Raw genomic sequence first — 15,531 nt, 5'->3', positions numbered from 1 at the left:
ACCCCCAAAACCACCCCAAGACCCCCCAAATCTCCCCCAAGCCCCCTCAAGACCCCCCAGGGCCCCCCCAGGACCCCCCAAATCCCCCCAGGACCCCCGAAATCCCCCCCAAATCCCCCCCAAATCCCCCCCAAATCCCCCCCAGGACCCCCTAAATCCCACCCTGTGGGCGGGGTCCGGCAGCAGCTCCTCAAACCCCTCCACGGGGGTGGCGGCGTCGGGGGAGGAAAAAACCTCAAAACCTCCTCGGGGGGCTCTGGGGGGGGGCACTGGGGGAGGAGACCCCTCCCCATTCTGCTGCTGAGGGGGGTGGGAATGTGGGGAGGGGTCTCTGAACCCCCCCCCAAGCCCCCTCCCCACATTGGGGGGATGGGGAATGTGGGGAGGGGTCTCTGAACCCCCCCCAAGCCCCCTCCCCACATTTCCCACCTGCCCCAGCAGCTCCTCCAGGCTGTCCGAGCGCCGTGGGGGGGTCGGGGGGGGCGCAGACCCCTCCCCAATTCCTCCCGGGGGGGGTGGGGGAGACCCCCGGGCTGGGCCGGGACCCCCCCCCAGCTCCAGGGGCTCGAGGGTCTCCAGGAGCCCCGACAGGGACAGAGCCCCCCCGAGGCTGGAAATGGGGAGGGGGCGTCTGTGGGGGGGTCTGGGGGGGTGAAACAACCCCGAGACCCCCAAATCTGCCCCCCCAGAGGGGATAAAAACCCCCAGGGACCCCCCCAGACCCAAAAGACACCCCCAAAAGACCCCCAGACCCCAAATCTCCCCTAAAAGCCCCCCCAAACCCCCCCCAAAACACCCTCAGACCCCAAATCCCCCCCAAACTCCCCCCAAAGACCCCCAAGACCCCAAAGACCCCTCCCCAAAACCCCCCAGATCCCAAAGACCCCTCCCCAAAACCCCCCAGATCCCAAAACCCCCCCAACACCCACTCAAAGCCCCCCAAGACCCCTCCCCAAAATCCCCCAGACCCCCTCAAAGTCCCCCCAGACACCAAAACCCCTCCAAAAAAACCCCCAGACCACAAAGCCCCCTCAAAAAGACCCCCCAAAAATCCCCCAAACCCCAACCCAAAACCCCCCAAAACTCCCCCAGACCCCAAAAGCCCCTCAAAGCCCCCCCAGAGCCCAAAGCCCCCTCCCCAAATCCCCCCCAGACCCCTCCCCTACCTCGGGGCTGGAACTGCACCCCCCGTTTCATCCTGGGGGGGGTCGTCAGCAGCTCTGGGGGGGGGAGGGGAGCGGGTGAGACCCCCCCCAGAACCCCAAAAATGAGGGGGAGGGGCTCCCCAGGTTGGGGGAGGGGCTCCCCGGAATTTGGGGAGGGGTCTCAGGAATTTGGGGAGGGCTCTCTGGAATTTGGGGGGATCTCAGGAATTTGGGGAGGGTCTCAGGAATTTGGGGAAAGGTCTCAGGAATTTGGGGAGGGGTCTCTGGAATTTGGGGAGGGGTCTCAGGAATTTGGGGAGGGGACTCCAAGAATTTGGGAAGGGGTCTCAGGAATTTGAGGAGGGGTCTGTGGAATTTGGGGAGGGGTCTCTGGAATTTGGGGAGGGGTCTCTGGAATTTGGGGGGGTCTGTGGAATTTGGGGAGGGGTCTCAGGAATTTGGGGAGGGGTGAGTGGAATTTGGGGAGGGGTCTCAGGAATTTGGGGAAAGTCTCAGGAATTTGGGGAGGGGTCTCTGGAATTTGGGGAGGGGTCTGTGGAATTTGGTGAGGGGTCTCTGGAATTTGGGGAGGGGTCTCCAGGAATTTGGGGAGGGTCTCAAGAATTTGGGGAGGGGTGTCTGGAATTTGGGGAGGGGTCTCAGGAATTTGGGGAGGGGTCTCTGGAATTTGGGGGGGGTCTCAGGAATTTGGGGGGGGTCTCTGGAATTTGGGGAGGGGTCTCAGGAATTTGGGGAGGGGTCTCAGGAATTTGGGGAGGGGTCTCAGGAATTTAAGGAGGGGTCTCCAAGAATTTGGGGAGGGGTCTCAGGAATTTGAGGAGGGGTCTGTGGAATTTGGGGAGGGGTCTCTGGAATTTGGGGAGGGGTCTCTGGAATTTGGGGAGGGGTCTCTGGAATTTGGGGGGGTCTGTGGAATTTGGGGAGGGGTCTCCAAGAATTTGGGGAGGGGTCTCTGGAATTTGGGCAGGGGTCTGTGGAATTTGGGGAGGGGTCTCAGGAATTTGGGGAAAGTCTCAGGAATTTGGGGAGGGGTCTCAGGAATTTGGGGAGGGGTCTCAGGAATTTGGGGGGGTCTCAGGAATTTGGGGAGGGGTCTCAGGAATTTGGGGGGGTGTCAGGAATTTGGGGGGGTGTCAGGAATTTGAAGAGGGGTCTCTGGAATTTGGGGAGGGGTCTCAGGGATTTGGGGAGGGGTCTCAGGAATTTGGGGAGGGGTCTCTGGAATTTGGGGAGGGGTCTCTGGAATTTGGGGAGGGGTCTCCAGGAATTTGGGGAGGGTCTCAAGAATTTGGGGAGGGGTCTCCAGGAATTTGGGGAGGGTCTCAGGAATTTAGGGAGGGGTCTCTGGAATTTGGGGAGTGTCTCAGGAATTTGGGGGGGTCTCAGGAATTTGGGGGGGTCTCAGGAATTTGGGGAGGGGTCTGTGGAATTTGGGGAGGGTTTCAGAAATTTGGGGAGGGGTCACAGGAATTTGGGGAGGGGTCTCTGGAATTTGGGGAGGGGTCTCAGGAATTTGGGGAGGGGTCTGTGGAATTTGGGGAGGGGTCTCTGGAATTTGGGGAGGGGTCTCTGGAATTTGGGGAGGGGTCTGTGGAATTTGGGGAAGGGTCTCTGGAATTTGGGGAGGGGTCTCAGGAATTTGGGGAAAGTCTCAGGAATTTGGGGAGGGGTCTCAGGAATTTGGGGAGGGGTCTCAGGAATTTGGGGAGGGTCTCAAGAATTTGGGGAGGGGTCTCTGGAATTTGGGGGGGTCTCAGGAATTTGGGGAGGGTCTCAAGAATTTGGGGAGGGGTCTCCAGAAATTTGGGGAGGGTCTCAGGAATTTGGGGAGGGGTCTCTGGAATTTGGGGAGGGGTCTGTGGAATTTGGGGAAGGGTCTCTGGAATTTGGGGAGGGGTCTCAGGAATTTGGGGAGGGGTCTCAGGAATTTGGGGAGGGGTCTGTGGAATTTGGGGGGTCTCTGGAATTTGGGGAGGGGTCTCAGGAATTTGGGGAGGGGTCTCTGGAATTTGGGGAGGGGTCTCAGGAATTTGGGGAGGGGGCCCAGGAATTTGGGGAGGGGTCTGCGGAATTTGGGGGGTCTCTGGAATTTGGGGAGGGGTCTCAGGAATTTGGGGAGGGGTCTCTGGAATTTGGAGAGGGGTCTCTGGAATTTGGGGAGGGGTCTCCAGGAATTTGGGGAGGGTCTCAAGAATTTGGGGAGGGGTCTCCAGGAATTTGGGGAGGGTCTCAAGAATTTGGGGAGGGTCTCAAGAATTTGGGGAGGGGTCTCTGGAATTTGGGGAGGGGTCTCAGGAATTTGGGGAGGGGTCTGTGGAATTTGGGGGGTCTCTGGAATTTGGGGAGGGGTCTCAGGAATTTGGGGAGGCGTCTCTGGAATTTGGGGAGGGGTCTCAGGAATTTGGGGAGGGTCTCAGGAATTTGGGGAGGGGTCTCTGGAATTTGGGGAGGGGTCTCTGGAATTTGGGGAGGGGTGTTTGCAATTTGGGGAAGGGTCTCAGGAATTTGGGGAGGGGTCTCTGGAATTTGGGGAGGGGTCTCTGGAATTTGGGGGGGTCTCTGGAATTTGGGGAGGGGTCTCAGGAATTTGGGGAGGGGTCTGTGGAATTTGGGGAGGGGTCTCAGGAATTTGAGGAGGGGTCTGTGGAATTTGGGGAGGGGTCTCTGGAATTTGGGAAAAGTCTCAGGAATTTGGGGGGGTCTCAGGAATTTGGGGGGGTGTCAGGAATTTGGGGAGGGGTCTCAGGAATTTGGGGAGGGGTCTCCAGGAATTTGGGGAGGGTCTCAAGAATTTGGGGAGGGGTCTGTGGAATTTGGGGAAGGGTCTCTGGAATTTGGGGAGGGGTCTCAGGAATTTGGGGAGGGGTCTCAGGAATTTGGGGAGGGGTCTCCAGGAATTTGGGGAGGGTCTCAAGAATTTGGGGAGGGGTCTCAGGAATTTGGGGAGGGGTCTGTGGAGTTTGGGGGGGTCTCAGGAATTTGGGGAGGGGTCTCTGGAATTTGGGGAGGGGTCTCAGGAATTTGGGGAGGGGTCTCTGGAATTTTGGGATGGTCTCTGGAATTTGGGGAGGGGTCTCTGGAATTTGGGGGGGTCTCAGGAATTTGGGGAGGGGTCTCAGGAATTTGGGGAGGGGTCTCAGGAATTTGGGGAGGGTCTCAGGAATTTGGGGAGGGGTCTCAGGAATTGGGGGAGGGGTCTCAGGAATTTGGGGAGGGGTCTCAGGAATTTGGGGAGGGGTCTGTGGAGTTTGGGGAGGGGTCTCCAAGAATTTGGGGAGGGGTCTCTGGAATTTGAGGAGGGGTCTCAGGAATTTGGGGGGGTCTCAGGAATTTGGGGAAAGGTCTCAGGAATTTGGGGGGGTCTCAGGAATTTGGGGAGGGGTCTCAGGAATTTGGGGAGGGGTCTCAGGAATTTGGGGAGGGGTCTCCAAGAATTTGGGGAGGGGTCTCTGGAATTTGGGAAAAGTCTCAGGAATTTGGGGAGGGGTCTCAGGAATTTGGGGAGGGGTCTCTGGAATTTGGGCAGGGGTCTGTGGAATTTGGGGAGGGGTCTCAGGAATTTGGGGAGGGGTCTCAGGAATTTGGGAAGGGGTCTGTGGAATTTGGGGGGGTCTCAGGAATTTGGGGAGGGGTCTCAGGAATTTGGGGGGGTGTCAGGAATTTGGGGAGGGGTGTCAGGAATTTGGGGAGGGGTCTCTGGAATTTGGGGAGGGGTCTCAGGGATTTGGGGAGGGGTCTCAGGAATTTGGGGAGGGGTCTCTGGAATTTGGGGAGGGGTCTCCAGGAATTTGGGGAGGGTCTCAACAATTTGGGGAGGGGTCTCCAGGAATTTGGGGGGGTCTCAGGAATTTGGGGGGGGGTCTCTGGAATTTGAAGAGGGTCTCAGGAATTTGGGGAGGGGTCTCAGGAATTTGGGGAGGGGTCTGTGGAATTTGGGGAGGGGTCTCTGGAATTTGGGGAGGGGTCTCTGGAATTTGGGGCGGGGTCTGTGGAATTTGGGGAGGGGTCTGTGGAATTTGGGGAGGGGTCTCAGGAATTTGAGGAGGGGTCTCTGGAATTTGAGGAGGGGTCTGTGGAATTTGGGGAGGGGTCTCTGGAATTTGGGAAAAGTCTCAGGAATTTGGGGAGGGGTCTCAGGAATTTGGGGAGGGGTCTCTGGAATTTGGGGAGGGGTCTGTGGAATTTGGGGAGGGGTCTCAGGAATTTGGGGAAAGTCTCAGGAATTTGGGGAAAGTCTCAGGAATTTGGGGAGGGGTCTCAGGAATTTGGGGAGGGGTCTCAGGAATTTGGGGGGGTCTCAGGAATTTGGGGGGGTGTCAGGAATTTGGGGAGGGGTCTCAGGAATTTGGGGAGGGGTCTCTGGAATTTGGGGAGGGGTCTCCAGGAATTTGGGGAGGGTCTCAAGAATTTGGGGAGGGGTCTGTGGAATTTGGGGAAGGGTCTCTGGAATTTGGGGAGGGGTCTCTGTAATTTGGGGAGGGGTCTCAGGAATTTGGGGAGGGGTCTGTGGAATTTGGGGGGTCTCTGGAATTTGGGGAGGGGTCTCAGGAATTTGGGGAGGGGTCTCAGGAATTTGGGGAGGGGTCTCCAGGAATTTGGGGAGGGTCTCAGGAATTTGGGGAGGGGTCTGTGGAGTTTGGGGGGGTCTCAGGAATTTGGGGAGGGGTCTCTGGAATTTGGGGAGGGGTCTCTGGAATTTGGGGAGGGGTCTCAGGAATTTGGGGAGGGGTCTCTGGAATTTTGGGATGGTCTCTGGAATTTGGGGAGGGGTCTCTGGAATTTGGGGGGGTCTCAGGAATTTGGGGAGGGGTCTCAGGAATTTGGGGAGGGGTCTCAGGAATTTGGGGAGGGTCTCAGGAATTTGGGGAGGGGTCTCAGGAATTGGGGGAGGGGTCTCAGGAATTTGGGGAGGGGTCTCAGGAATTTGGGGAGGGGTCTGTGGAGTTTGGGGAGGGGTCTCCAGGAATTTGGGGGGGTCTCAGGAATTTGGGGAGGGGTCTCAGGAATTTGGGGAGGGGTCTGTGGAGTTTGGGGAGGGGTCTCCGGAATTTGGGGAGGGGTCTCTGGAATTTGAGGAGGGGTCTCAGGAATTTGGGGGGGTCTCAGGAATTTGGGGAGGGGTCTGTGGAATTTGGGGGGGGTCTCAGGAATTTGGGGAGGGGTCTGTGGAATTTGGGGGGGTCTCAGGAATTTGGGGAGGGGTCTCTGGAATTTGAGGAGGGGTCTCAGGAATTTGGGGGGGTCTCAGGAATTTGGGGAGGGGTCTCAGGAATTTGGGGAGGGGTCTCAGGAATTTGGGGAGGGGTCTCCAAGAATTTGGGGAGGGGTCTCAGGAATTTGGGGAGGGGTCTCAGGAATTTGGGGGGGTCTCAGGAATTTGGGGAGGGGTCTCAGGAATTTGGGGGGGTGTCAGGAATTTGGGGAGGGGTGTCAGGAATTTGGGGAGGGGTCTCTGGAATTTGGGGAGGGGTCTCAGGGATTTGGGGAGGGGTCTCAGGAATTTGGGGAGGGGTCTCTGGAATTTGGGGAGGGGTCTCTGGAATTTGGGGAGGGGTCTCCAGGAATTTGGGGAGGGTCTCAACAATTTGGGGAGGGGTCTCCAGGAATTTGGGGGGGTCTCAGGAATTTGGGGGGGTCTCTGGAATTTGGGGAGGGTCTCAGGAATTTGGGGAGGGGTCTCTGGAATTTGGGGAGGGGTCTCAGGAATTTGGGGAGGGGTCTGTGGAATTTGGGGAGGGGTCTCAGGAATTTGGGGAGGGGTCTGTGGAATTTGGGGAGGGGTCTCTGGAATTTGGGGAGGGGTCTCTGGAATTTGGGGCGGGGTCTGTGGAATTTGGGGAGGGGTCTCAGGAATTTGGGGAAAATCTCAGGAATTTGGGGAGGGGTCTCAGGAATTTGGGGAGGGGTCTGTGGAATTTGGGGGGTCTCAGGAATTTGGGGAGGGTCTCAGGAATTTGGGGAGGGGTCTCAGGAATTTGGGGAGGGGTCTCAGGAATTTGGGGAGGGGTCTCTGGAATTTGGGGGGGTCTCTGGAATTTGGGGAGGGGTCTCAGGAATTTGGGGAGGGGTCTGTGGAATTTGGGGAGGGGTCTCAGGAATTTGGGGAGGGGTCTGTGGAATTTGGGGAGGGGTCTGTGGAATTTGGGGAGAGGTCTCTGGAATTTGGGGGGGTCTGTGGAATTTGGGGAGGGGTCTCTGGAATTTGGGGAGAGGTCTCTGGAATTTGGGGAGGGGTCTCAGGAATTTGGGGAAAGTCTCAGGAATTTGGGGAGGGGTCTCAGGAATTTGGGGAGGGGTCTCTGGAATTTGGGGAGGGGTCTGTGGAATTTGGGGAGGGGTCTCAGGAATTTGGGGAGTGTCTCAGGAATTTGGGGAAAGTCTCAGGAATTTGGGGAGGGGTCTCAGGAATTAGGGGAGGGGTCTCTGGAATTTGGGGAGGGGTCTCAGGAATTTGGGGAGGGGTCTCAGGAATTTGGGGAGGGGTCTCTGGAATTTGGGGAGGGGTCTCCAGGAATTTGGGGAGGGTCTCAAGAATTTGGGGAGGGGTCTCCAGGAATTTGGGGAGGGGTCTCTGGAATTTGGGGAGGGGTCTGTGGAATTTGGGGAGGGGTCTCAGGAATTTGAGGAGGAATCTGTGGAATTTGGGGAGGGGGCCCAGGAATTTGGGGAGGGGTCTCAGGAATTTGGGGAGGGGTCTCAGGAATTTGGGGAGGGGTCTGTGGAATTTGGGGAGGGGTCTCAGGAATTTGGGGAGGGATCTCTGGAATTTGGGGAGGGGTCTCAGGAATTTGAGGAGGAATCTGTGGAATTTGGGGAGGGGGCCCAGGAATTTGAGGAGGGGTCTGTGGAATTTGGGGAGGGGTCTCTGGAATTTGGGGAGGGTCTCAAGAATTTGGGGAGGGGTCTCTGTAATTTGGGGAGGGGTCTCAGGAATTTGGGGAGGGGTCTGTGGAATTTGGGGGGTCTCTGGAATTTGGGGAGGGGTCTCAGGAATTTGGGGAGGGGTCTCAGGAATTTGGGGAGGGGTCTGTGGAATTTGGGGAGGGTCTCTGGAATTTGGGGAGGGGTCTCCAAGAATTTGGGGAGGGGTCTGTGGAATTTGGGGAGGGGTCTGTGGAATTTGGGGAGGGTCTCTGGAATTTGGGGAGGGGTCTCCAGGAATTTGGGGAGGGTCTCACGAATTTGGGGAGGGTCTCAGGAATTTGGGGAGGGGTCTGTGGAGTTTGGGGGGGTCTCAGGAATTTGGGGAGGGGTCTCTGGAATTTGGGGAGGGGTCTCTGGAATTTGGGGAGGGGTCTCAGGAATTTGGGGAGGGGTCTCTGGAATTTTGGGATGGTCTCTGGAATTTGGGGAGGGGTCTCTGGAATTTGGGGAGGGGTCTCAGGAATTTGGAGAGGGGTCTCAGGAATTTGGGGAGGGTCTCAGGAATTTGGGGAGGGGTCTCAGGAATTGGGGGAGGGGTCTCAGGAATTTGGGGAGGGGTCTCAGGAATTTGGGGAGGGGTCTGTGGAGTTTGGGGAGGGGTCTCTGTAATTTGGGGAGGGGTCTGTGGAGTTTGGGGAGGGGTCTCCGGAATTTGGGGAGGGGTCTGTGGAATTTGGGGGGGGTCTCAGGAATTTGGGGAGGGGTCTGTGGAATTTGGGGGGGGTCTCAGGAATTTGGGGAGGGGTCTGTGGAATTTGGGGGGGGTCTCAGGAATTTGGGGAGGGGTCTCAGGAATTTGGGGGGGTCTCAGGAACTTGGGGAGGGGTCTCAGGAATTTGGGGAGGGGTCTGTGGAATTTGGGGAGGGGTCTCAGGAATTTGGGGAGGGGTCTCAGGAATTTGGGGAGGGGTCTGTGGAATTTGGGGAGGAATCTGTGGAATTTGGGGGGTCTCTGGAATTTGGGGAGGGGTCTCAGGAATTTGGGGAGGGATCTCAGGAATTTGGAGAGGGGTCTCCAGGAATTTGGGGAGGGATCCCAGGAATTTGGGGAGGGGTCTCAGGGATTTGGGGAGGGGTCTCAGGAACTTGGGGAGGGGTCTCAGGAATTTGGGGAGGGGTCTCAGGAATTTGGGGAGGGGTCTGTGGAGTTTGGGGAGGGTCTCAGGAATTTGGGGAGGGGTCTGTGGAATTTGGGGAGGGGTCTCAGGAATTTGGGGAGGGGTCTGTGGAATTTGGGGAGGGGTCTCAGGAATTTGGGGAGGGGTCTCAGGGATTTGGGGAGGGGTCTCAGAAATTTGGGGAGGGGTCTCTGGAATTTGGGGAGGGGTCTCAGGGATTTGGGGAGGGGTCTCAGGAATTTGGGGAGGGGTCTCTGGAATTTGGGGAGGGGTCTGTGGAATTTGGGGAGGGGTCTCGGGAATTTGGGGGGGTCTCAGGAATTTGGGGAGAGTCTCAGGAATTTGGGGAGGGGTCTCTGGAATTTGGGGAGGGGTCACAGGAATTTGGGGGAATGTCAAGAATTTGGGGAGGGTCTCAGGAATTTGGGGAGGGGTCTCAGGAATTTGGGGGGGTGTCAAGAATTTGGGGGGGTCTCAGGAATTTGGGGAGAGTCTCAGGAATTTGGGGGGGGGTCTCAGGAATTTGGGGAGGGGTCTCAGGAATTTGGGGAGGAATCTCTGGAATTTGGGGAGGGGTCTCAGGAATGGGGGAGGGGTCTCAGGAATTTGGGGAGGGGTCTCAGGAATTTGGGGAGGGGTCTGTGGAGTTTGGGGAGGGGTCTCCAGGAATTTGGGGAGGGTCTCAGGAATTTGGGGGGGGTCTCAGGAATTTGGGGAGGGGTCTCAGGAATTTGGGGAGGGGTCTGTGGAGTTTGGGGAGGGGTCTCAGGAATTTGGGAAAAGTCTCAGGAATTTGGGGGGGGTCTCAGGAATTTGGGGAGGGGTCTCAGGAATTTGGGGAGGGGTCTCTGGAATTTGGGGAGGGGTCTCTGGAATTTGAGGAGGGGTCTCAGGAATTTGGGGGGGTCTCAGGAATTTGGGGAGGGGTCTGTGGAATTTGGGGGGGGGTCTCAGGAATTTGGGGAGGGGTCTGTGGAATTTGGGGGGGTCTCAGGAATTTGGGGAGGGGTCTCAGGAATTTGGGGAGGGGTCTCCAAGAATTTGGGGAGGGGTCTCAGGAATTTGGGGAGGGGGCCCAGGAATTTGGGGAGGGGTCTCAGGAATTTGGGGAGGGGTCTCAGGAATTTGGGGAGGTCTCTGGAATTTGGGGAGGGGTCTCAGGAATTTGGGGAGGGGTCTCAGGAATTTGGGGAGGGGTCTCTGGAATTTGGGGAGGTCACTGGAATTTGGGGAGGGGTCTCAGGAATTTGGGGAGGGGTCTCAGGAATTTGGGGAGGGTCTCTGGAATTTGGGGAGGGGTCTGTGGAATTTGGGGAGGGGTCTCAGGAATTTGGGGAGGGGTCTCAGGAATTTGGGGAGGGGTCTGTGGAATTTGGGGGAGGGGTCTCAGGAATTTGGGGAGGGGTCTCAGGAATTTGGGGAGGGGTCTGTGGAATTTGGGGAAGGGTCTCTGGAATTTGGGGAGGGGTCTGTGGAATTTGGGGAAGGGTCTCTGGAATTTGGGGAGGGGTCTGTGGAATTTGGGGAAGGGTCTCTGGAATTTGGGGAGGGGTCTCAGGAATTTGGGGAGGGGTCTCAGGAATTTGGGGAGGGGTCTGTGGAATTTGGGGAAGGGTCTCTGGAATTTGGGGAGGGGTCTGTGGAATTTGGGGGGGTCTCAGGAATTTGGGGAGGGGTCTCTGGAATTTGAGGAGGGGTCTCAGGAATTTGGGGGGGTCTCAGGAATTTGGGGAAAGGTCTCAGGAATTTGGGGGGGTCTCAGGAATTTGGGGAGGGGTCTCAGGAATTTGGGGAGGGGTCTCCAAGAATTTGGGGAGGGGTCTCAGGAATTTGAGGAGGGGTCTGTAAAATTTGGGGAGGGGTCTCCAAGAATTTGGGGAGGGGTCTCTGGAATTTGGGCAGGGGTCTGTGGAATTTGGGGAGGGGTCTCAGGAATTTGGGGAGGGGTCTCAGGAATTTGGGGGGGTCTCAGGAATTTGGGGAGGGGTCTCAGGAATTTGGGGGGGTGTCAGGAATTTGGGGAGGGGTGTTCAGGAATTTGGGGAGGGGTCTCTGGAATTTGGGGAGGGGTCTCAGGGATTTGGGGAGGGGTCTCAGGAATTTGGGGAGGGGTCTCTGGAATTTGGGGAGGGGTCTCTGGAATTTGGGGAGGGGTCTCCAGGAATTTGGGGAGGGTCTCAACAATTTGGGGGAGGGGTCTCCAGGAATTTGGGGGGGTCTCAGGAATTTGGGGGGGGTCTCTGGAATTTGGGGAGGGTCTCAGGAATTTGGGGAGGGGTCTCTGGAATTTGGGGAGGGGTCTCAGGAATTTGGGGAGGGGTCTGTGGAATTTGGGGAGGGGTCTCAGGAATTTGGGGAGGGGTCTGTGGAATTTGGGGAGGGGTCTCTGGAATTTGGGGAGGGGTCTCTGGAATTTGGGGCGGGGTCTGTGGAATTTGGGGAGGGGTCTCAGGAATTTGGGGAAAGTCTCAGGAATTTGGGGAGGGGTCTCAGGAATTTGGGGAGGGGTCTGTGGAATTTGGGGGGTCTCAGGAATTTGGGGAGGGTCTCAGGAATTTGGGGAGGGGTCTCAGGAATTTGGGGAGGGGTCTCAGGAATTTGGGGAGGGGTCTCTGGAATTTGGGGAGGGGTCTGTGGAATTTGGGGAGAGGTCTCTGGAATTTGGGGGGGTCTGTGGAATTTGGGGAGGGGTCTCTGGAATTTGGGGAGAGGTCTCTGGAATTTGGGGAGGGGTCTCAGGAATTTGGGGAAAGTCTCAGGAATTTGGGGAGGGGTCTCAGGAATTTGGGGAGGGGTCTCTGGAATTTGGGGAGGGGTCTGTGGAATTTGGGGAGGGGTCTCAGGAATTTGGGGAGGGGTCTCTGGAATTTGGGGAGGGGTCTCCAGGAATTTGGGGAGGGTCTCAAGAATTTGGGGAGGGGTCTCCAGGAATTTGGGGAGGGGTCTCTGGAATTTGGGGAGGGGTCTGTGGAATTTGGGGAGGGGTCTCAGGAATTTGAGGAGGAATCTGTGGAATTTGGGGAGGGGGCCCAGGAATTTGGGGAGGGGTCTCAGGAATTTGGGGAGGGGTCTCAGGAATTTGGGGAGGGGTCTGTGGAATTTGGGGAGGGGTCTCAGGAATTTGGGGAGGAATCTCTGGAATTTGGGGAGGGGTCTCAGGAATTTGAGGAGGAATCTGTGGAATTTGGGGAGGGGGCCCAGGAATTTGAGGAGGGGTCTGTGGAATTTGGGGAGGGGTCTCTGGAATTTGGGGAGGGTCTCAAGAATTTGGGGAGGGGTCTCAGGAATTTGGGGAGGGTCTCAAGAATTTGGGGAGGGGTCTCTGTAATTTGGGGAGGGGTCTCAGGAATTTGGGGAGGGGTCTGTGGAATTTGGGGGGTCTCTGGAATTTGGGGAGGGGTCTCAGGAATTTGGGGAGGGGTCTCAGGAATTTGGGGAGGGGTCTGTGGAATTTGGGGAGGGTCTCTGGAATTTGGGGAGGGGTCTCCAAGAATTTGGGGAGGGGTCTGTGGAATTTGGGGAGGGGTCTGTGGAATTTGGGGAGGGTCTCTGGAATTTGGGGAGGGGTCTCCAGGAATTTGGGGAGGGTCTCACGAATTTGGGGAGGGTCTCAGGAATTTGGGGAGGGGTCTGTGGAGTTTGGGGGGGTCTCAGGAATTTGGGGAGGGGTCTCTGGAATTTGGGGAGGGGTCTCTGGAATTTGGGGAGGGGTCTCAGGAATTTGGGGAGGGGTCTCTGGAATTTTGGGATGGTCTCTGGAATTTGGGGAGGGGTCTCTGGAATTTGGGGAGGGGTCTCAGGAATTTGGGGAGGGGTCTGTGGAGTTTGGGGAGGGGTCTCCAGGAATTTGGGGAGGGTCTCAGGAATTTGGGGGGGTCTCAGGAATTTGGGGAGGGGTCTCAGGAATTTGGGGAGGGGTCTGTGGAGTTTGGGGAGGGGTCTCTGTAATTTGGGGAGGGGTCTGTGGAGTTTGGGGAGGGGTCTCCGGAATTTGGGGAGGGGTCTGTGGAATTTGGGGGGGTCTCAGGAATTTGGGGAGGGGTCTGTGGAATTTGGGGGGGGTCTCAGGAATTTGGGGAGGGGTCTGTGGAATTTGGGGGGGGTCTCAGGAATTTGGGGAGGGGTCTCTGGAATTTGAGGAGGGGTCTCAGGAATTTGGGGGGGTCTCAGGAACTTGGGGAGGGGTCTCAGGAATTTGGGGAGGGGTCTGTGGAATTTGGGGAGGGGTCTCTGGAATTTGGGGAGGGGTCTCAGGGATTTGGGGAGGGGTCTCAGGAATTTGGGGAGGGGTCTCTGGAATTTGGGGAGGGGTCTGTGGAATTTGGGGAGGGGTCTCGGGAATTTGGGGGGGTCTCAGGAATTTGGGGAGAGTCTCAGGAATTTGGGGAGGGGTCTCTGGAATTTGGGGAGGGGTCACAGGAATTTGGGGGAATGTCAAGAATTTGGGGAGGGTCTCAGGAATTTGGGGAGGGGTCTCAGGAATTTGGGGGGGTGTCAAGAATTTGGGGGGGTCTCAGGAATTTGGGGAGAGTCTCAGGAATTTGGGGGGGGTCTCAGGAATTTGGGGAGGGGTCTCAGGAATTTGGGGAGGAATCTCTGGAATTTGGGGAGGGGTCTCAGGAATGGGGGAGGGGTCTCAGGAATTTGGGGAGGGGTCTCAGGAATTTGGGGAGGGGTCTGTGGAGTTTGGGGAGGGGTCTCCAGGAATTTGGGGAGGGTCTCAGGAATTTGGGGGGGGTCTCAGGAATTTGGGGAGGGGTCTCAGGAATTTGGGGGGGTCTCAGGAATTTGGGGAGGGGTCTGTGGAATTTGGGGGGGGTCTCAGGAATTTGGGGAGGGGTCTGTGGAATTTGGGGGGGTCTCAGGAATTTGGGGAGGGGTCTCAGGAATTTGGGGAGGGGTCTCCAAGAATTTGGGGAGGGGTCTCAGGAATTTGGGGAGGGGGCCCAGGAATTTGGGGAGGGGTCTCAGGAATTTGGGGAGGGGTCTCAGGAATTTGGGGAGGTCTCTGGAATTTGGGGAGGGGTCTCAGGAATTTGGGGAGGGGTCTCAGGAATTTGGGGAGGGGTCTCTGGAATTTGGGGAGGTCACTGGAATTTGGGGAGGGGTCTCAGGAATTTGGGGAGGGGTCTCAGGAATTTGGGGAGGGGTCTGTGGAATTTGGGGAGGGGTCTCAGGAATTTGGGGAGGGGTCTCAGGAATTTGGGGAGGGGTCTGTGGAATTTGGGGAGGGGTCTCAGGAATTTGGGGAGGGGTCTCTGGAATTTGGGGAGGGGTCTGTGGAATTTGGGGAAGGGTCTCTGGAATTTGGGGAGAGTTCTCTGGAATTTTGGGGGGTCTCTGGAATTTGGGGAGGGGTCTCAAGAATTTGGGGAGGGGTCTCAGGAATTTGGGGAGGGGTCTCTGGAATTTGGGGGGGTCTCAGGAATTTGGGGAGGGGTCTCAGGAATTTGGGGAGGGGTCTGTGGAGTTTCGGGAGGGGTCTCCGGAATTTGGGGAGGGGTCTCAAGAATTTGGGGAGGGGTCTGTGGAATTTGGGGAGGGTCTCAGGAATTTGGGGAGGGGTCTGTGGAATTTGGGGAGGGGTCTCAGGAATTTGGGGAGGGTCTCAGGAATTTGGGGAGGGGTCTGTGGAATTTGGGGAGGGGTCTGTGGAATTTGGGGAAGGGTCTCTGGAATTTGGGGAGGGTGTCAGGAATTTGGGGAGGGGTCTCAGGAATTTGGGGAGGGGTCTCTGGAATTTGGGGAGGGGTCTCAGGAATTTGGGGAGGGGTCTCAGGAATTTGGGGAGGGGTCTCCAAGAATTTGGGGAGGGGTCTGTGGAATTTGGGGAGGGGTCTCTGCAATTTGGGGAGGGGTCTCAGGAATTTGGGGAGAGATCCCAGGAATTTGGGGAGGGGTCTCAGGGATTTGGGGAGGGGTCTCAGGAATTTGGGGGGGTGTCAGGAATTTGGGGGGGTGTCAGGAATTTGGGGAGGGGTCTCAGGAATTTGGGGGGGTGTCAGGATTTTGGGGAGGGGTCTCTGGAATTTGGGGAGGGGTCTCAGGAATTTGGGGAGGGGTCTGTGGAATTTGGGGAAGGGTCTCTGGAATTTGGGGAGGGGTCTGTGGAATTTGGGGAGGGGTCTCTGGAATTTGGGGAGGGTCTCAGGAATTTGGGGAGGGGTCTCAGGAACTTGGGGAGGGTCTCAGGAATTTGGGGAGGGGTCTCAGGAATTTAGGGAGGGGTCTCTGGAATTTGGGGAGGGGTCTCAGGAATTTAGGGAGGGGTCTCAAGAATTTGGGGAGGGTCTCAGGAATTTGGGGAGGGGTCTCTGGAATTT

Source organism: Poecile atricapillus, chromosome W (genome assembly GCF_030490865.1).
Source record: "Poecile atricapillus isolate bPoeAtr1 chromosome W, bPoeAtr1.hap1, whole genome shotgun sequence".
NCBI lineage: Eukaryota > Metazoa > Chordata > Aves > Passeriformes > Paridae > Poecile > Poecile atricapillus.
The sequence above is the reverse complement of the archived record's forward strand: the minus strand, read 5'-3'. Positions refer to the sequence as shown.